The 22,844-nt window shown below is 37.0% G+C and overlaps 1 protein-coding gene across 2 annotated transcripts in view; it reads right to left on the reverse strand.

The window, feature by feature from the left end:
- LOC134755191 (aquaporin AQPAn.G) overlaps nt 1-22,844 on the reverse strand; it is a 116,782-nt gene that overhangs the window by 69,400 nt on the left and 24,538 nt on the right. The gene's annotated exons all lie outside the window — the stretch shown is intronic.

Here is a 22,844-nt window from a genome sequence, read left to right on the forward strand (position 1 = left end):
TAAAAATAACTTGTTTTGACTTTCATTACACTTTAAAGTTTATTCTAAGACGCAATGTATTGCAAAGTTTGTTATGTTTAGGGTGACAAGCAACGTCAAACACAGATGGCAACGTACATTGAAAATAATATTTAATTAAAATAAAAAATATATAATCTAAAAATTTCATAATTTTAAAAAGTTGCTGAACAAATGTTGGTCAGTTTAAGGAGTACAGCCTACAGCTTAATTTAATGCTCCTGTTACAGGAAACACCCGGTATGTAAATAGGTATAACTGGTATAAGTATAAACTCGTATGACATAAACTTGTTTGTATGATGGACGACGGACGGGACATAAAAAGGAAATGTCAGATTTTCTTGTATTTATGTACTAAAAACGTTTACGTATACGGTTTTCTTATTTAAGTTTAGTGTTATCGGACTAAATGGATGATTGGTCGCATTGGTGGTCACTGGTCATATGGAATGGTGAATTCTTTGCCATTTGCTATATGACACCAATCTCTATAAAAATTAAAATTCACTTTACTAGAAACTCCGTGAACTATGTTATCGGTGGTAATAAAATTTCAGTACGCAGGAGTGTGTTCAAGATAAGCTCCCTCGGATAACATTATTTCATTATATTATAGTCTGTTGACTCGCCACAAATCTGCTACTTGAGCACGTTTATTGAGACACGATTATCATCTTGTAAATATAGTAGCAATGTTTGACTGTCCATTTGTATAGGGATATACGAACAGACTCGTTTATCAAAAGCTTGTAGCTTATAATACAAGCGGAAGTCCTTTTTTGACAGCTTTTGTTAGAAAGAGACTTCCACTTGTATTAAACGGGTCCCAGGTTTCACAACTGTGACAATACGCCGTACATTGCTGGTCCAAGAAGTAAACATTGACAGCATTAGGTATCTCAATTGTCAGCGTCGTGTAAAGGCGTCCGCGTTGCGTGGGCGAGCGGGTGCCCGGAGCGGGCGCACGTACGCGGGAGCCATTGGTACATCGCCATCAGATATATCGGAGCGACCAAGGCGCTCACAAATATCTGAACACGCCTTTATTGTCAAGGCGTTAGAGTGCATGCTTGTGAACACCCTGGCCGTTCCGATATATCTGATGGCGACTGTAAGTAGAATCCGTCGCACGCGTCCGCGCCAGTTAGCGTTGCTCATGAATACTATTTTTCGTTAAGCTGGTCTCCCGCCCCGTGAAACCGCGCTAGCTAACGGACGCCCTAATAGGCGCTTGTTTCACAAACATGAACAATTTACACCTGACAGTGACAATGACAATGTTTTGTTAATTGCTGGGTCGGTAAGTAATGGCGGCGGTCGGTGCCCCGACTTTAGTACCCAAGTCGCCATAAAAATTGTATAGAAAAGTGAGTGAGGTGAGTTAGGGAACCGAATGTTGGACCGGCAATACAATTAAGCCATTGACCGAAATGATTAATTTGATTTGCCTTTTTTTTTCAATATGGTGAAACGTCTAATTACCTACATAGTTTTAGTGTTAAAAAATCCTAGATTACGATTTCGATGAAGCGTGTGCTATAGTTTTTCTTGTTATTGTTTTTAAATTGTTATAGGTAGTAACTAATTATGCTTTGTGACCGTACACATATTTTAATAACTATGTCTGTCCGACGGCAAAAAATATTCAAATGTAGTTTTGTAGCGGCGCATTTTACAAATTTAAAATTGTTATTTTTTGTCACAATCAAATGATCGTCGGTCAACGATTTTAGATAATTCTATATTCAAATTAATAATCAAAAATAAATTGAATAATTAACGCTGTGAAAAAACGTTATTGTTAACATTTTTGGCGCTGACACAAAATTGGCGAAACCAATTTTATTAACAAGCCTCGTTACTTCCTGAATGGCTACTGGCAGAGACAGTTACATAATTAAGACTGTTATTATCTTTATACAAAATGTCGCGTCTCGGTAGAAGATAGGTACCATACGAAAAAAAATGTTAAGGCAGATTTGTGGTATTATCAATTTGAAATCGAGCAAACTTTATGTTCATGTCACGGCACTCTAAAGCAATAAAACCGGGTCACGTTGTATAGTTAAAGTTTCATATAGTGACTAAACGGTTACACGATCTCATACAATGAGGGCTAACGCGTATGAATTCGCCGCTAGGGGCGCTAGTGTGGATGGTGGTGTTCGCTAAGTTCGAAATGTCAAATGTCACTTCAATGAATGACAGCTTTTCTTTAGTCTTTTGGACCACCATCAACAGAGGCGCTAACTGGTGAGCAAAAAACGATAGCCCTCATTCACTCAGAACATAATCTGACAAAATATACCACTAATTCAACTAAGCATACATCGCTTTCAGTTGTCCTTACTTTTAGTAAATCCGTACCTCGTCAATGATAATTTTATATAAATACATTTACCTTCTAATTCTTGAAATCAGGGGGCTAGCCAAGATGACAGTCGTTTGCAGAAAACGAAATGAAACGCTATTGTATTAATCTTGGCTAGGCCCCCAGCCTCCATGCCTTTAAGCGTTCTACAAAAGTGGCGTCTTCTATATCAATAAATGTGACGTTTTCAATCAAAAGGTACCACATTATCGCTTACCATAAGGACGAAAATTGCTTGTATCTTTATACGAAAAACCCGTAAGCGCGTCCTTATGGCAATCGACAATGCGGTACTAAAAGGTACTTGAAAACGACACAAATAGGGCACGCGTCTTTGATTCTTTACCTATACGATTAACAGTCCTAATTATTAACCTGTCTGTGCTATTATGACTTGAATTAAACATCTTTCTCACGATTACATCTTGGCGGACATAATACGATATGATTTATAGTTTGTCAAAGGACTGTCTCATTTTAAACATAGACAGAGATAATAATACTATCTTTGTCTTACACTAGTAATAACACCGATAAGAAAAGGATGAGTATAATCTTTTTTGTTATTTACTAACAATTTGGTTTGACCAACTATACTATACATAACTTATTGTCCGATCGATGTCAAAGATTTCATTGTGATTGAGTTAAAGGATATTGTGTATATTGCCATCGATTGTGCAATAAAAATGTTCCCAAGTCCATATTTCCCTGTACAAGTCACAAAATTAAAAGCTCATTTGAATTAGATAAATTATAATTCATTACAATCACCTAACTTCTCGTTGTATCTCTTCGGGGTGTCTAACTTTATATACAATTATCTATTTTATTTTTAATTTACTTACATATTATGTTACTAAGTACTAACCGTAGTTTGATAAGTCTTGTAGAGGTGTACTTTTTATTAACAATCTTATGGATATTTATGTCTCAATTAAAATAAATTGAATTTATTTAATAATTGAAGGGCATTTAATGTACTGGCACAAATTTAACCTTAAAAAGTATATAAAGAATTGTAGATGACCTCCTAACATGTAATAAATAAATAATTATGGCAACCAACCTCCATTAATTAGGGAGACAAATTCAACTGGTCTCGTTCATTAATCGTGACATGGTGCCGATATAGAGGTAATATGCCGTAGTATTTTTTTATACAATATAAGGTGAACATTTACGAGCATACTGGAGAAAATAAACTTTTAAATTAATTTTTAATAAGCAGAAACGTGCTATTAAGTTTAGAATAAATTTAAGTGAAAAAAAATTGCCTTAAGTATCGATCCACGAGAGTTCAAGTCTCACCCAAGGCAGTAATTTTTCAACTTAAATTTATTCGAAGTTCTTACTGGAATTTGCAAGAATGACTACAAAAATAAGCAAATGTAATGAATGCATTGCTTATTTACGTATTTCACGAAGACACAACAATAGCGCCATCTAAAGTACGCGCAGAGTCATCTAGCGACAAATTCTGTTACTAAAGGGTAGTAGTTACACAATAAATGATCATTATTTAACAAAAAATCTCGATGCGAACACAAAACCAATGAAAAATTATCAATTTACTGTCTGACCAAATTTCTCCATACTAGTAATTTGTATGGGAATTTCAGTTGCAAGTCGGCACGGGTTCCTGTTACAGGAATCCGTTTCCGTGAAAATATGAAGGAAAATAATTAAGCACTAAATCTGTATTATTATAAAACCTTAACATAAAACTGTCACTAACACAAATTGATCCAAGTTGGTCTTTAATAAATGAATTTATTTATTTATTATTACTTTATAGAGTCTGAAGCGGAACAAGTTATCACTACATGGAATTAGCATTAATACTTAAATCTATGAAAAAATTACGTTTATAATGGCACTCCCTCACTTTGTTCTGTTCACGTCGGTGCAAAGTTGGCTTAGGCGGGCTCTACTACTATTATTACTATTATTACTTATTGTGATATAAGTCAGTTCGTAATAGTTAGCGCGTAGACGCGTGCGCTACTCGTCACGGTCAAAACATATTCCTATACAAACCAAGCGCCTTTGATATGAGTCCAACGCACTAGCGCCCAGTGCCCATTATTATGATTATGACTTATGACTTACGCTAGATCAGTCCGGGTCCGGTCCGAGGCTTCATTTTCTTTGACGGTGTTGTCCACTACACTTTTAATACTTGGAATTGTTTACATATAATCACGAGTTCTTTCGATTGTAACTCATAGGACAAAAATGTGTCCTATTATTTTCATTTCCATTTCTTTACCATTTTTCATAGACTTTGTACCTATAACGGTAACGGAATGAAAAGAACGAAAAATGTATGGAAATTTTGGGACGGTTTTTTCTCGTATTAAAATTGAATGAGCTCGTGATTCCGAGTAGAAATAACATACAAATTCCCAAATATGAAAAAAGTGTAGTGTACAACTGAATAAAATGGCTCACGCGTGATAAATATTCCGTGTTTTTTAAACTCCGTTAACTTCCGGGTATGGCGGGGTATAAATAAATAAATAAATAAAATAATTAAATATTATAGGGACATTCTTACACAAATTGACTAAGTCCCACGGTAAGCTCAAGAAGGCTTGTGTTGTGGGTACTCAAACAACGATATATATACATAATACTTATACAAATACTTAAATACATATAAAACATCCATGACACCGGAACAAATATCTGTGCTCTTCACACAAATAAATGCCCTTACCGGGATTCGAACCCAGGACCATCGGCTTCACAAGCAGGATCACTACCCACTAGGCCAGACGGTCGTCAATAAGTACATTCAACTAAATGGCATATTAAAAATATAATTAAAATTAAAATTCATTTATTTCAAGCTATTTGGCTCATATCTGTAGGTACATATTAAAAACAAAAGAAAATATGGTTGTCTGTAAAGTCGGTTTAACGTCAATATCACGTCATAACGTCATAAGAAAGCATTGATGAAAAACCGGCCAAGTGCGAATCGGACTCGCGCACGAAGGGTTCCGTACCATTACGAAAAAAAAAACAGCAAAAAAATCACGTTTGTTGTATGGGAGCCCCATTTAAATATTTATATTATTCTGTTTTTAGTATTTGTTATTCAAATTCAAATTCAAAATGTTTTATTTGCAAATATAGGTAGTACATACAGTGATGGTAATCTTACAATAAGTGGTGTCTCTATATTTGACCATCAGGCATGCAAAAAACAGTTAGTCTTAAGTCTAAATTAAAAAATTGTGTAAAAATAAACTGAACAGAAATCAGTATCAAAGAATTAATGACAACAGTTACTATTAAGAAGACTAGTTTTATAATATTAAATACCCGGATTATAGCGGCAATAGAAATACATCTGTGAAAATTTCAACTGTGTAGCTATCACGGTTCATGACATATAGCCTGGTGACAGACAGACGGACAGACGGACAGCGTAGTCTTAGTAATAGGGTCCCGTTTTTACCCTTTGGGTACGGAACCCTAAAAATTGCATACAACGTGGCCGTAACGTTACCATGGAGATCTGTCCACAACGTGACACTTTTTCGTGCATGATAAATACCGGTGTCCATCGATTACGATATTTATAAGACGTTATCACGTCAAAAAAAAACACAAAATTAATTAAATGCTGCATATTGTAACACGGGTATTATATTGAACTCAACCAAACAATTGCAAACTTTGACATATTAATATCATTACGAACATCGATCGTGCGAGATAGTACTACCGTTTGGCAAATAAATTAACTCATGGCAACACTTTCAAACTGTCTCAGTCCTTCCAGCACTAGCTCGGTCTCTATAACCTTGCTTAAATCAATATTGGCTAATGTATAGCTATTTTGGGTGAGCTGATATCAGCTTTCAGTGTGACATGATAGATGATAGATATGACTATCGCCGTAATAGGTGAGTGCTAAAGAGACGCAATAGACAAATAGAGTAAGGTGCTTTTCTATTGAAGAGGCCATCAGCCTGTTGTAATAAAATATATTATTAATTAATATATTATATAGCACATACTTATATTGAGTTAATGTAAAAGAACCGGCCAAGTGCGAGTCGGATAGAACATAATTTTTAACAATGTATATTTTTATGTGAAACGTGAGTGAATTATCTTTAAAATACCCGTAGGGTCGGATCAATAACTAAGTAATTAAGTCCGACGCTTGACCGCACATTTCTTATAGGTTTTCCGGACATCTATAGGTAAAGAACTAATTTGTGTATATTTTTTTAAATTTTAGACCCAGTAGTTTCGGAGATAAAAGGGGGGAAAGGTCATTTATTGGTATATTTTCTTAAATAACTTCTAAACTATATATTTTAAAACTACAAAAAATATATATATTTAAGATTCTCAAAATTAGATCTTTCATTTGATATGTAACACGGTATAGTTTCAAAAACTTTATTTTTTAATTTTCTCATTTACCCCCAAAAGTGGCCCCCATGTTTAAAATGCATTTGTTTACGTTACATGTCCGTCTTTGGGTCACAAACTTACATAGATTATGTGTACCCAACTTAATTGGTCCAGTAGTTTCAGAGAAAATAGGCTGCGACAGACGGACAGACAGACGCACGAGTGATTCTATAAGGGTTCCGTTTTTTTGAAATACGGAACCATAAAAAAATAAACTAGGAAGCTTGCAGAGCAAGTTATTGTATCGATAATAAAGAATTGTGTTGACATTAGCGTCGTGCTGAACAATTTGTCAAATTAGCACCTGGTTGCCACTGCCATGGCCACTTTATTTGCACCGATATGTAATCGTGTATTCCGATTACGAATCATGAGAGCCGAACTACACTAACCTAACTAACTAAACTAACTTTTACTGAGGTGTGCCAATAAAGAGGATTCTATCTATCTATCCACCTATATACCATCACGGCCTCATGGGCTATCGGGGCGGGTGAGATTCAGCCTGGTGACAGACAGACAGACGGACAGACGGACAGCGGAGTCTTAGAAATAGGGTCCCGTTTTTACCCTTTGGGTGCGGAACCCTAAAAATGAGAACGATACTGGGAAGGTGAATTTCGGCAGATCCAGTTTTCAATATGCGATAAAGAAGCTAATTATTATTCGTTTGTGTACAAGAATAACGTACAAGTCTTATGGACGTATGCTAGTTTCACTATTTTGCGCGAAGGCTTTGTCTATCCGACTGTTCAGCTTAGACAAGTAAAGAAAGACTGTCGATTTCCTTACAAAGTGTGTCTTGACATTTATAGATGGCGCCATCAAATCAAGTATAGTTTTTGTACAGTCGCCATCAGATATATCAAAGCATCTCAGGTGCTCACAATATCTGAACACCTCTATTGTCAGGGCGTTAGAGTGCGTGTTCAGATATTGTGAACACCTTGGCCGCTCCGATATATCTGATATCGAATGTACCTTTACTTTTAATATTGCGATATTTGTGATACCGTTGATCTGAGAGAGAGAATTCTGAGCAAGTACAACTGATAGTGCTCTGACTGTCTAGCATAAGTTGCGTTCTCGCGCGCGAGTCCATACTTGAAGTCGCGCTAGATGTATGGAGTCGCGCGCGAGAACGCAACTCATGCTAGCAGGTCTGGTGTTAACCATTAGACCACATTTTTTCAAAAAAAATACACGCATATGACATTATTGGTCCAAGCCAGCAAATGTGACGTTTTCAACCAAAAGGTACCACATTGTCGCTTGTTGCTAACGTTGATTTTTAATTGAAGCTATATGGAAATAGCGCCTTACTGACAAGCGACAATAAGTACCCTTTTGGTTGAACGTGGCACAAATATCGATATAACTCATGTTTAAAACTACGGTCGATATTTTTAGGGTACTTGGCGTTTAAATGGTTACAGCAGAGGTGAATGTGATTTACAAAATATATAAAAGTTTGCAAAAGTGAGATTAATGTTAACCTTCTTCCAGGCCGCAACAATCTACAAGGTTTTCCCAAAAAATCCAAACATATTCCTATTAATCCAGCTTTGATGATTCATCTGAAGACAAGTCACATTTTCCGAAAGTCAAATCTAATTTGAACCATAGAGTAACTTATACTAGAGCGGTACTGTCATAGTAAATTTTGTAACCCCAGTAAATTCACTGCCATCTGTCGACACACTTTAAAACTAAAAATGAAGATTTATAAAAATACGATAAAATGTATTTAAATATGGATAAATGTTTTTTTTTATTTGCATTAATTATTTTTATAATTTTGACCCATGTTCTTTCACTGATATGCGTTAAAATTGTTAAATAACAAACGAAACCGTCAACGCCATCTATACGACAGTCGGCCAAAGCTAGTAGCGCCCTCTGAACGAGAATCAAATTTTCTTGATTTTCGAGGCACGTTTTTTCCTTAGACTGTATCCATCTATTACGGAGTTATATCTATCTTTGTTTGAACCTTAATCAGGGGTGCGAAACTCTTCGCTTCAGGCAAACTCGGCTCAGCATTGCTCCGAGCAATTATTAGGTTTGGCATGGGTTTGGCACAACTTCACGTCCCTTTGCGTGCGACCACAAATAAGATAATGACTTGAATTTTGACAACCCTAAATAGCCCAAAGGGATAGTGCCATATATTAGAAAGGGACCCTCGAACATGATTCGACCCTGAACCGCTGTCAAACTTCGGTTTTAGGAAGTTTCCTTTCTGTACGGTTGTACTATTATTTATTCTGTGCCTTAATGTACGTAAGGTAACGTATGTGGCAGATAAATCGTAGGTACTATGCCTGGAAAAGGGTTAAACGCGGATGTATGGAGCCTGGCAGTCTTTACATTTACCTGTCTCGGCCAGTAACATTGTTTATGAGAAGTGTCAACATGTCACACGCTCGTGCATCACTAATATCGTCCATATTATCCTCTAATATAATATGTGGATGAAAGAATAGGAAATAGGCATAGTGTGTCGATTCTGTACGCGTATCACGCTATTGTAGGTCGTATCGCACGAGTGACAAGCGATTCTATTTTATTTTGTTATGTCATAACTGTCATTAGTGTACAGTCTTTGTTATTACCTGTGTCAAGTCAACGATAATTCGCGTAAATCCACGTAAAATTGTCCCTGATGTAAGGTGTGTCAAAACGGAGATAAAACTTGAACACTACGACACAATTGCGCTCGATTTGTGATATTGATAGGTAGTAAGTAAGTAAGTAAGTAAGTAAGTAAATATTCTTTATTGCACCAAAATTATATATTTTACATACATGTAAAATTATAAAAAATATCTAAAGAAAAAATAGAACCAGGTAACAACAGGCGGTCTTATCGCTAAGAAAGCGATCTCTTCCAGACAACCTTTGGGTAGCAGGAAATGTAGAACTCATACAAAAGTCAACAGGTAGTGCAATGAGCTAAATATGGAGACTATTAAACACAAACACACATACTAAAATTACTACTTAGGTAGGTACAGTTATGTGTAGGAAAATCCAAATATGAAAGTATTTTGTTAAACTGGGAAATAATGGGGCAACAATGACGTTTTTTGGGTGATATAACGATGATATTGGGGAACTGCGAACCAGTATTAGTATAGATACAGGGAAAATGTGTTAGTATCCTCAGTAGCTTGGACTCCTTTTTGAGCGACTGGCCAGATGTAGCTCAAAACCGGGAGGAGTGGAAGAAGAGGGGGGAGGCCTTTGCCCAGCAGTGGGACACAATAGGCTCGTAATAATAATAAATCCTCAGTAGCATAACTCGTATCTGGAAACTAGAGCAAACAATTTTTTTTGTTGAAGTAGATATGTTATGTAGTTAGTTTCGGCAAAGATAGATATAACTCCGTAATAGATAGATACAGTCTAAGGAAAAAACGTGCCTCGAAAATCAAGAAAATTTGATTCTCGTTCAGAGGGCGCTACTAGTTTTGGCCTACAGTCGAATAGATGGCGTTGACGGTTTCGTTTGTTATTTAACAATTTTAACGCATATCAGTGAAAGAACATGGGTGAAAATCATAAAAATAATTAATGCAAATAAAAAAAAATCATTTATCTATATTTAAATACATTCTATCTTATTTTTATATATCTTCATTTTTAGTTTTAAAGTGTGTCGACAGATGGCAGTGACTTTACTGGGGTTACAAAATTTACTATGACAGTACCGCTCTAGTATAACTTACTCTATGGTTTCGGTAATTATTTAACCAACGATAAAAGGTTATGCGCTAACTCAATTGTTTGTTCTAATTGAAAAGTTTAATTAATTGTGATTTGTATGATAAAAAGAAAGCTTTCATTGGAAAATTACCGTGCTGCATTATCATTACCAATAATCAAAATAAAGTGGTATAGGTACCTAGGTATAAAACGCTATCGCTTAATGCCCACGCTGCCGCTCAAGGCCGCATCGCATCACACTGGGTTCGATACGGAGCAGCGTGAAGGTCCAGATCAGACTTAATAGGAACTACAGGGTTAGCAACATAACAGTTAAATAGTGTGAAAGATTCAATACTTACGCAGCGTCTTACGTAAGCGAACAACTCGCGAACGCAAAGCGAAGCGGCGCGGCGGGATCACGCCGTTCGCGTTCGCAACGAGATCGCCCACGTAGGACCCTTTTCAAAGGATTGATTCACCCCGCGCCGCATCGCTTCGCTTCGCGTTCGCGTGTTGTTCGCTTACGTAGTACGCTGCGTTATAGTGTTTTGCCCATAAAATTACCGGAGTTCCAAAGTGACATCAGCATCGACAGAAAGCAATTAAGTATATAGGTTACTTCGATCTTCTAACAGGTGTATTCTGATTTTAACACAAACATGAGTGGCATTTCTTCTAAAACGTCACTATTGACACTGACAGATCAAATCCATAACTAATCCAGATTTAGTTCATAACCTGTTACACATCTTTGGGAACAAATTAAATTATTTTATTAAATATTATTGATTATTGATTTGTGTGTGTTTTAAGTAGTCACATGGGAGGTGCAAGCGCGTACTGCTCGCCCTTAGAGTTGGTCAAAGGTCTTATATTAAGATGGCATATAGTCGAGAAATTGGGACCGGTTCCGCCGTGGCGGGGTGGACTAGGGATTCAAGGGGTTAGCCGGGATTGCTAAAGACGCCGAATCCGGCCTTCACCACTAGGGCTTCGTCACTTTTTCTTTAATATATGACATCTATTACAGTTTATAATTCATAACCTGAAAATTAGAATACGCCTGTAAGTCCAGATCTCCCGATGTCCTGTAACACTGCTGCTGTTACATTAAGAATTCCATTTGCATTTGTCGCAGTCGGGTGACAATGACAAACACAAAAACAGTTAATAATAACTATCCAAGACTGCGACATCAAATTTTTTCTGTCTCCATCAAACTCGTATCAAACCGCGGCCACTGATTGCTTCTTCAAGCTTGCGCTCGTTTTTTACTGAATTCCGGAGGTCCCCTTTGTTTTAGTAAACAAGGAAAATACGTTTAACTTTTTCGATCGCGTTCCAGCCGGCCTAGCTAAGGTGACAATCGCTATCGCTTCGACAACGAAACGCTTTGTGTCTCTCTATCACTCTTCCATATTAGTGCGACAGTGACAGTTGGCTACGGGGCCACGGGGCTAAGTGACGATCGTTTATAACCAATCGAATCTTAAATATTTTTTTTATTTGTATCTGTCATCCCGACACAATTTTACTTTTCGACTGGTGTTTGTTCATCATCATCATCATCTTCCTGGCGTTGTCCCGGCTTTTTGCCACGGCTCATGGGAGCTTAGGGGTCCGCTTGGCAACTAACCCCGAGAATTGACGTAGACACATGGCCATCTGACCTTCCAACAGTTCCAATCCAGAGGGTAAATTAGGACTTATCGTGATTAGTCCGGTTTCCTCACGATGTTTTCCTTCACCGAAAAGCGAATGGTAAATATCAAATGATATTTTGTACATAAGTTCCGAAAAACTCGTTGGATTGAACCTTACTCACTCACGAGCCGGGGTTTGAACCCGCGACCTTCGGATTGAATGTCGCACGCTCTTACCGCAAAGCCACCAGCGCACTCGGTGTTAAAAAATTATGTTTTTGCCACGGCTGATGGGAACTTGGGGTTCCGCTTGGCAACTAATCCCAAGAATTGACGTATCTTGTTGTTACGAATGCAACTGCCATTCGACCTACCAACCCAAAGGGGAAAGTGGAGAAACTAGGCCTTATTGCGATGAGTACGGTTTCCTCACGATGTCTTTCTTTACCGAAAAGCGACTGGTAAATATCAAATGATATTAATCTCAGAATAATTTAGTTATTATTCTGAAATATTAATCGTACACAAATTCCGAAAAAAATCACAAACCTTTTGACGCGATAACGTCTTCTAAATCGATGAATACCGGTAGCATGCACGAAAAAGTGTCACGTTGTGGACAGATCTCCACGGTAACGTTGCGGACAGATCTCCATGGTAACGTGACAAATATTAATTTATCTAAAAATCTGTATTTTTCAATTAACTCCTTCTTTGTATTATACAAAATAATGATAATTCAGTAATAATAATTCAATTCATAAATAAAAGTATGCAATTTTTCATCAATGTTTTCTTATGTCGTTATCACGCAAAATTATCGTCCGTACACCAACCATACAGACAACCATATTTTTTTGATTTGCACACTGGGTCGTTCACCTTAATGCGGTCGTCGAATAAAAGCATGAGGTTGCTAGGCAACCGACTTTTCGTGCGACGAACGACCGAATCAACGTAGTTTACTCGTAATTACTTGCACGTTGAAAGTTTTTTCCACTGAGCTGGAAATTAAACATAAATTAGCAACTTGACTAAACCTAATATAGTGCGATGTAAAATATTAGATTTTAAATAAAATAGAACTAAAAAAAAACCATACTAAATTGTTGCCATGTTTAAGCATTTTACGTCAAAAATGTGACAATTTCATTTCGGACTATATGTAGGTACTTGATAGTCTTTGCGGAAAGAGAAGAGTAGTAGAATGTATTGGATCCCATACATTTCGCGTATTTAAGTCTCCGGCAAGCTCGACCGAATTTCACCTTCCCATACAAACAGAGTTCCGTTTTCATTTTAAAACTATGTTTTGGATTGTAATGAAACTTTGCACATACAATGACATGAGGTATATCTAGGTCTGAAATTAGTTTATATAGCTCCAGTTTATAAAACAAACGAAATAGAGTAAAAACACGTTTTGTATGAAAAACGTAAATTCGCTGTATTTTTTTATTTAACTATGATATCTGGTATCTGAAGCTACATAAACTAATTTCAGACATAGATATACATTATCCTATTGAAACTAATAAGTTTCAGAGCAAACTAGCTACTCGTTTTAAAATGAGAGCGGAACTACGTTTTGTATGGAGAGCCGAGCTTGCCGGAGACCCTTAAAAACTAACCGGATTTTTTGTCGAAACCGAAACCGTTCGCGTTATGTTATGCTCGTTTGAGCCGAACCCGAATCTTCGGCCGTATCGTGATTTTTATGCCGAAACCTGTGAAAACCGAAACTTCGGTCGGGCACTACCGAAAATACAAGCGAAAATTTAGGCAGTTTTTAGCCGCAGCCGAATCTTAGGCCGAAACATGATTTTCATGCCGAAACTTACCAAAACTTCGGTTGGAGACTAATTAAAACACAAGGTTGCATCTTATTGTTTTTGACTAAAAATATGTTGTTTTGTAACTATTCTCGTCTGCAATATTCTAGCATTCTCCTTTGTATAAATAAAAATAATGTACATAATTTGATTAAAATATCCTATGTTATTTTAGCAATTAGGTAAGGAAGTTGCGTCCGTCGCGCCGCGTGCGGTCGGCTCAGCTATTTATTTCATTGTTGCGGTTTGGCACAATGACACAATTGTTCGTTTTGTGCATATCTCTAGCTCTGTGGCTCTGTCCCGTCACACGACGGACGTAGTACGAAAATCGTTTCTGTGTCTATGTACGTCTCACGCATGTGTGTGTGAATTCCTTAGGGCATATGCAGTTAAAAATATCTTGGCGTAACAACATAGTAGAAGAAACAGTTATTTGTTTTACAAGGGAGCAAAGTTGTTATTTAATCTCCTGTGCTAGCGAAATATTTCAAAAGTGAACCACGAGCGTAGCGAGTACGTAGTAATGATCAAAATGTGGATAAAATGTACTCTACAAATAAAAGTACCTATACCTACATGTATTTAAGTTTAACTTAGTTACTAACATAGAAATGAAATTCCCAGATAAACGAGGAACTCTACAGATAAATATTTGCCCCAGCAGAAAAGATGTTACTCGCAATGCAGATTCCGCGAAAATAAACAAAGGTTTTTTTCCGAGAGATTTCTTGTTTCGATTAGGGCAAAATGACACAACTTCTTAGACATTCTTCTGATGCATCAAATATTTCACACAAAGGTGTACGATGTCGGAGACGTAACGCGTATGGCAGCTATCTTAAGAGCGTTTTCACATTGTCCGATCCGACATCGGATGTCGGAAGGAAGTAAAATGTAAGATATATTTTTTTCTCTGTATTTATACATGTATTAAAAAAAACATTATTATTACTAAAAATCGATAAATAACGCAAAAAAGGCGCACTTAATGCCATTGGCACTCTCCTGAAGCAGTTTATTGTCATATAGGCGCCTTCCGACATCCGATATCGAAAAGGCGCTTCCGATAAATTCAGCCATGTCGGAGCTTCCGTCAGCTGTCGGACCGATAATATTTGTTTGTGTGCGTATGTGTAGGCATAAAGTTTATTGTAGTGTGCGTGACCGCTAAAGACGGCGCCCGGGCGCGCCCCCGCGGCCTGACCACGCGGATATGTAGGATCCTACATCCGATATCGGGTCGGACAATGTGAAAACGCTTTAATGACCTGCAGAAATCTGTATTATATATATACTCTTGAATTTAAAGCTAAGTCTTTAAACGTTATCATGCCAAATATCGGATTCTCAGTGTTAAAAAATATTGTGTCACGTACATAACTCATTTTAAGAGGCAATTTCGCGACTCACAACAACTCAAAAAACCGGCCAAGTGCGAGTTGGACTCGCGCACGGAGGGTTCCGTGCTATTACGCAAAAAACGGCAAAAAATCACGTCAATTTTATTCTGTTTTTAGTTTTTGTTGTTATGCGGCAACAGAATGAAAATTTCAACTGTCTAGCTATCACGGTTATAATAAGATACAGCCTGGTGACAGACGGACAGACAGACAGTGAAGTCTCAGTAATAGGGTCCCGTTTTTACCCTTTGGCTACGGAACCCTAAAAATTGAGTTAATTCGAGCAAGGAGTTCTTCCTTAGTAACTGGCTGGAAAAATCACAACGGGAGTGGTGGAGAGCAATTGGAGACTAATAACCCCGGGCCTGACACTCTTTGATAGAGAAAGATATAGTTGGTCAAGTAAATCTTGTCAGTAGAAAAAGGCGGCAAATTTAAAAAATGTAGGCGCGAAGGAATATCGTCCCATAGAAAATTTGAATTTCGCGCCTTTATCTACTGACAAGATTTGCTTGACCAGCTATAGTCTTATTGTGATTCCTATAAGAGGAAAGAGAAAATAGTGCCATGCTTTGTCCTTATCACCGACCGGGTGGCATCATAGGTAGGAGGCGATGGCGAAATTTGCTGGCTGCCCAAATTTTATATGAATATTCTTTCTCTTACCCCCGGTCGCTCGGTGGCGCGTCTATAACTAGGTACTTGTTTTTATATGTCTATGGGCTGGGTAGTGTTAAAGACCGTGACTATTAGTGCATGTTATTTTATACGTACTCATGGTGGCAGGGAGCCACCAGTATAATACGGTTAGTTTGAAGAATTCGTCACACAGACGGTTATAACTCGGCATTTGTGCTTCGAAGTCGACGAGCGTCTCAGACGTAGCTAAAGTGATAGATAAATTTGATCAGTGATGACTTAAGTATTAATACTTTTGCTATCTAAATTTTTGGAGCATTTTATAGAGTTTAATCATAATATGAACTAAATATAGCGTTTAAGCTAAAAAAAAACATCTTTTTTTAAAGGCTGCTATTTGATCAGCTTATCCGTACAAATTCTTACTTATCTTTGCATTGTTATATTTTTATAATACATGAATTGGCTAAGCGTAAACAATACATACAATATTTACAGATGCCATTGTTATTGGTACGTACCTATATTAAAACAATAGGTATTTATGGGCAATATGTGGTGTAGGTGTTATATGTAGTCATGGGCAATCAAATTAAGGCTGTCTCAGAAGTAAAGAGACAACTTTCAAAGTCCGAAAGTATTATTAAAACAAAAGAAAAGTTTTGGTTTCGTTGCATCTACGATTTCGTTATGTGGGTGTATCAACTTTTTCTTGTCAGTCGTTGCCATGGTTACGTTCTCCTGGGTCACTCTTAAACCCCGATTTTATGGTAATTAAAATAAACAAACATGCATTTTTGTGGTAGATATAGGGCCTTTCCAATGAGTTACCACTAATAAGCACGTTCGTGGATCGTTATACAACATTCGGTGTAACAAACTGTGCTAATATTGTCCCTTGGCTGACGGGACACAATATACATATATAACAAGAAATAGTTGATTCACCCATTTGTCATTTAAAGCGGGAATTTCGGTTTTGCATATTAGTTTATCAAAATGAATAATCAGAATATGAAGCACTTGCTAATAGGATTATTCAGAATTGCCTTTATTTTACGAGTCTCATATTAAAAAGGATATATTAAAACACTCTTCAAGTAAAAGCTAGTATATATAAAATAATAAGACTATATGAAGAAACAGGTATCGGTATTAAGGGTATCGGTAAACTTATTGTTTTCATTAAAGCGATCTCATTTGCCTTGCCACTAACCGTAACAGGCGCGTAGGATGATGCAAGTATTTTTATTTTTATTACATATATCCGGATTAATTCATCAAGCTGGATACTTTCTAAGGGGCTTTCTAATCTCCTTTCCCCTATTTATGTGCTCCTTTCACTGTAAGGTTATAGGTAAGAGGGATTGGGAAGTACCTTTCCGAATAACGTCAGGGCGCCTGTATCGTTGATCATAATTTATGACAAAATTGTGTTCAAAAAACATTCAATCGAATTTTAAACTCGTCCTTTTTTTAAATTTCTCATATTTTTTAAGTCAAGTCAGCAAAAGATTATAGGATATCACTATCATGGGTATTACCACGGTATTACGAAATTCGCCTTGTATAAATATTTAACTTCGTGCCATGACAGATTGGTTTTCGCTAGAGACAATATTTATTTTTTGGAAAGTGGATACGTTGAAGCATATTTTATAGAAGTGCACACGTTTGCTACACGCCACTTTGATAAGGCTCCCGGCCCCAAGGAGCCTATCCAAGATCCCAGCGACGTCATAAGGACGGCATTATTACGTCTTTATAACGCCGCTGACGTCATTTGACGTCATTTTGCTACCTGGGATGAGATGACAATCGTTTGCAGAAAACGAAACAAAACTTTTTAGTTTAATTTATGATTCCGTAGACCTTGTCCTGAGATGTAATGTTGTGAAAAGATTTGTCCCGTCGAGTTTCTTGCCGGTCCCATATTGGTGAATTGGTTTACTAATGTGTTTCAGAAAGTTGTTTATTAGAATTTTGTATTGCATAATGTTACTTGTTAGAAATATCGTTTGGCAGAAATACTTTTGGCATACTGATTTATTACTTCGCTTAATATTACTTGGCAGAAAACCTTAACCCAACCGAATTTCTGCCAGATGAATATTATGCGAAATGACTATTATGGCAAGCATTATATAAATTTATACGAAAGTATCATTCGACTAAAGATTTTCTGCGATACGTGCTATGCGAAGTGTATTTCTGACAAATAATATTCTGCTAGATGAGGGTAACCACTCAGATTTATTACTAAAATCAAAAGACAAAAGATCAAGTTTTTAGTAAATAAAAGCAAAATTATTAAACAGTAGGTAGGTTTTTAACTGTTTATTTTTTTTATCTTATCTCTACTTATATGTGGAATTGTTCTAATGTTCATTAAAATAAAACATTTGTGTGTCAATCAGTGGCATGTTTTATAGAGGAAATGAATCATGAAGTGTGTTTAGTAGAGGTGTAGAGTTTGTGAAGTTAGGGCTTGTAGAGTTAGAAGCTTGGCTCTACAAGAGATCTAATAACTTTTTCAGTGCGCGCCTTATGGTTTCGCCTTGGCAACATTTTACATGAAAATGTTTTGGTTTATTTCATTAGGAAACGACAACCGGAGAACTTCTAATACAAAATTGTCTTGCTTCTGTCAATAATATTTTTTTTATTGTTTCAAAATACGTAGTTTGAGCGTCTACCGCGAAGTCCGTGAACACCGAAGGCGCTCAAACTACGACCAACAGCGACGAATTGGGTACGCGCGGTAGTAGAGCGCTGTACTATTTAGTGATCCAGTCACCAGTGATCGTGGGTTCAAGTCCTACCAAAGACAGTGAATATTTCACTTAATTTATTTCTAAGCTTCAAATTAACTACTTACCTAACCAGTAAATTAGACGAGTAGTTTTAAAACAAGTTGCATCTCCGTTCAAACGAAAGATTCACTAATAACCGGTTACGAGAGGTAGTCTAGGCTTGTGGAGAAAGTCTAGATCAGAACATACTTGCAGATAATGGCTAGATATTTATTGATGTTATAATTTTGGATCGATTAGAGAACCTGTAGTATTAATGGCATCTGGCACTAGTGAAACGTATGTTACGTTATGTACGTTCAGTAGTTTTGTTAAGAGTTAGGTTATCCATTATGTTAGATAATTATCTATTATGTTATTATCTTAATTGTAGGGCCACAAAGTGCAGACGACTGTACAGTCGCCATCAGATATATCTGAGCGGTCAAGGCTCTCACAAATATCTGAACACGTCTCTATTGTCAAGGAGTTAGAGTGCGTGTTCAGATATTGTTAACACCTCGGGCGCTCCGATATATCTGATGGTGACTGTACATATCAAATATGCAAATTTATTGGCATTAGTTAACTGTCGTGAAATGTAAGAGAGGTTATGTATGTATGTTGAGAACATATCTATTTCTTGTACGGGACGATAAGATCAGGTGCATTGTGTGTTGTTGCAAATAGATTCGTAAATTAACTGAGAGCACACTGAGACTTATGTCATCAAGTCAAACAGTATCGGTGGGAAATGCATAAAAAGTGAAATGATTAGACATCTTATTTTGAATATCTAGACTTTCGTATCGTGAGAAATGTTTATCTGACGCACGTCTGACGTATGGCAAAATAATGCCTTGTCTACAATGATCAATGATCTGTTACTGATGGTCACGTGTTATGCAAGAAAACAGCAATTGTCAACGATGTATAAAGTCATAGAACTTGCAAACAATGTAAACAAATATGGACAGATTTTGTTAGCGTTTGACACATAACCTAACATATTTAAGAAGGTAAGTTAAAAATAGGTAAGTTCAATACGGATAAGTACGGCTGTGGATAAAGTCATATTTTTGTACATGTCTGATCTGTGGTTCCGTGCTATGACCATGACACCTTTGAATAAAATCCTACGAACTATTTTCGTTTTTAGTTTTCTTCACCTTGTTGCGAAAGATTCCTCTCAAAGGATTATTTTTAGCTACGTTGGTTTCTGAAAGTTGGAGACACAACTGTTGAACTAGTTATAAGCTAAATCAGTGTACGGAGCGGAGTATAGGGATGATGACACATGTTGAATTTTATAACACAATAATGTGGATATTAACGGACGGACGGATGTGGACGCTTGGACAGGTCTCCACGGAAGACCAGCGTCAAGATACCTGAAAGGTAACTTGACATCAAGCTGAGGGGAGACCTTTTCAGTGACGTTTATGTTTTATATTAATAAAAGTGCACATTTAAGCAATACTGTAAGCGTCCTGAATAAATTTATTTTCTTTCTTTCTTTCTATTAAAATAATATAAGGAAATAATAATAATTCATGACCTGAGTTTCAAAATTTGTTTTGTTATTTTTTTAAACTTCCAAAAATGTAAAAATTGAGGGTTCCATCCGATTCCTTACTTTATATTTCACTGTCAAAAACGCAATTTTCTTGTTTTGTCCATGTCCATACTTCAAGATGGGCTCTCAGTGTCCTTGACGTCACGTTCACTTATCGTTTTGTTTGGAGCGTTTCGCGAGTGAGGTACGACTGTCGGACTTTGACTAAAATTTCTGACTTTTCTATTGGTTTAATACAATGGATCCCATATTATAGACATTTGATACTAAAAACAACACCTGATCGATTAGTACCATTAATGAAAATTTGTCATCTAGCCTTTTGCGTTGTTTTTAGGGTTCCGTACCCAAAGGGTAAAACGGTGCAAATGACGAAGGTATATAGTATTATAATAATCCCGTGTATAGGTACCATGCAAAATAGGACTTTAAAGTTAGGTCATGCACGGTGTTTGTATGTAATTACCTGTGTGGCTACCACCAGTTTGGCACTGACATGAACGTTATCGAGAACTTAGCTTACTTTTTATGCATCACGCTCGTACTCGCATATAAGTGCGAGCGAGATGTATAGAAAGTAAATTACGTAGACGTTAGCGTATATGTCAGTTTTGACACTGTCAATGACAGATGGTACAGCTTCCAGCGAAATTGCAAGCGTGAGCCCACCAATGGTATTAAAGATAAAATATGGTCACCCTAGCAAACGATACACGGCTCGGCTACGATTTTGCGCGAATGGGGTTGGCCGGTCGAAATATTTAGCAGATGGCGCCAGCATAGCTTGCCCTGTCAATCATGGAGACTATATAAAGGAGCCAAATCTCTATGTATGAAAAGTGTCCATCAAAAAACAGTAATTAGGCGGCGCCACCATACACCAAAATACTACCAAAAACAACCAACGTAATTTGGTCGGGTTATTTGTTGCCTTATATGGTTCATGTTATACTCATGTCCCAGAGCCTAACTAGCGCCACCGGAGAGATTAGGAACTATTATTTACAGCTGAAAGCTGGTCACTTTTGCAATAGTTCTGCCATAAGAGATTGTCGTCCTTTCTATACCGTCCATAGATACACGGCTCGGCTACGATTTCGCGCGAATTGCGACGGCGGCGGTGACAACCATAGGTGGGAACGAAAGGTCCGATCGCTGTGTTCCGCTCCAACCTATGGTTATCGCCGCCGCCGTTGCTGGTCGCGCAGTCGTGGGCGAGCCGACAGACCGGACATCACAAAGTGCACGAAAACATAGCACATCAAGCCCTGTTTATGAAATCACCATTTATATAACGAGATAAAAATGACTTTTACAGTACATATGGTGCTACTTTCTCGCACTAGTGCGTAAAGGGCACTTTTCGTGCATATGTCGAAAGTTTAAAGGGCCATATGTACTGTAAAACGTTGTACGATACACGTGCGAAAAGGTAAGTCACTCAATGCGGTCGTGTTTTAATTTATCGCCACTCGTTTCGAATTTCCTCTTTTCCGCACTTGTATCGTAAATAACTATTTTTTAACAGGGTGTATTAAAATACGTTTATTCCAAGAAACTTTGGTAATTTGATTTTTTTGAGCAACACATACATAATTCGTTAAGAGGCCCGGTGAGCTCGGCCGAATTTCACCTTCCCGTACAAACAGAGTTACGTTCTTATTTTAAAACTACGTGTTGGATTGTAATGAAACTTTGTACATACAATGACAAGAGATATGTCTAGGTCTGTAATTAGTTTATATAGCTCCAGTTTATAAAACAAACGAAATACTCGTAAAACAAATACAAGTTTTGTACGAAAAAATTAATATCCCTGTATTTTTTTAACTAGGAATACTACTATATACTGTATCCGAAGATTCCGAAGCTACATAAACTATAGTTTGTCAAAGGACTGTCTCATTTCAAACATACACAGAGATAATCATACTATCTTTGTCTTACACTAGTACTAGCACCCAAAAGAAAAGGATGAGTACCTATAGTTTTTTTTGTTCTTATTTACTGACAATTTGGTTTGACCAACTATAATTACAGATATCCTATTGGCGTAACTACGTTTGTATGGAGAACCGAGCTTGCCGGGGACTCTAAAATTTATGCAGTGCTAAGCGAAACAGTCGCATTTTCACACTAGTTGACATCTGTGAAAATAAAAGGGGGAATAAGTCATTTAATAATTCTTCAAAATCAATTCAACTAGTCATTATCTTAGTTGTTTTATATGTTAGTAGCTTTGTTTTCTAATTTGGCACCAAAACGTCGAGATTGAATGGAAATTTGTATTTTATTACCAAAAATAAGAATGGTGACTCTTTTTGAAGTGTAAACTGCAACACAAACACATACTTAAAAAATAATGTTGCCAGTTTAGGAAAGTAAAAAAAATAATTCGCCAAAAACATTGCTACTGT

Source organism: Cydia strobilella, chromosome Z, assembly GCF_947568885.1.
Source record: "Cydia strobilella chromosome Z, ilCydStro3.1, whole genome shotgun sequence".
Lineage (NCBI taxonomy): Eukaryota > Metazoa > Arthropoda > Insecta > Lepidoptera > Tortricidae > Cydia > Cydia strobilella.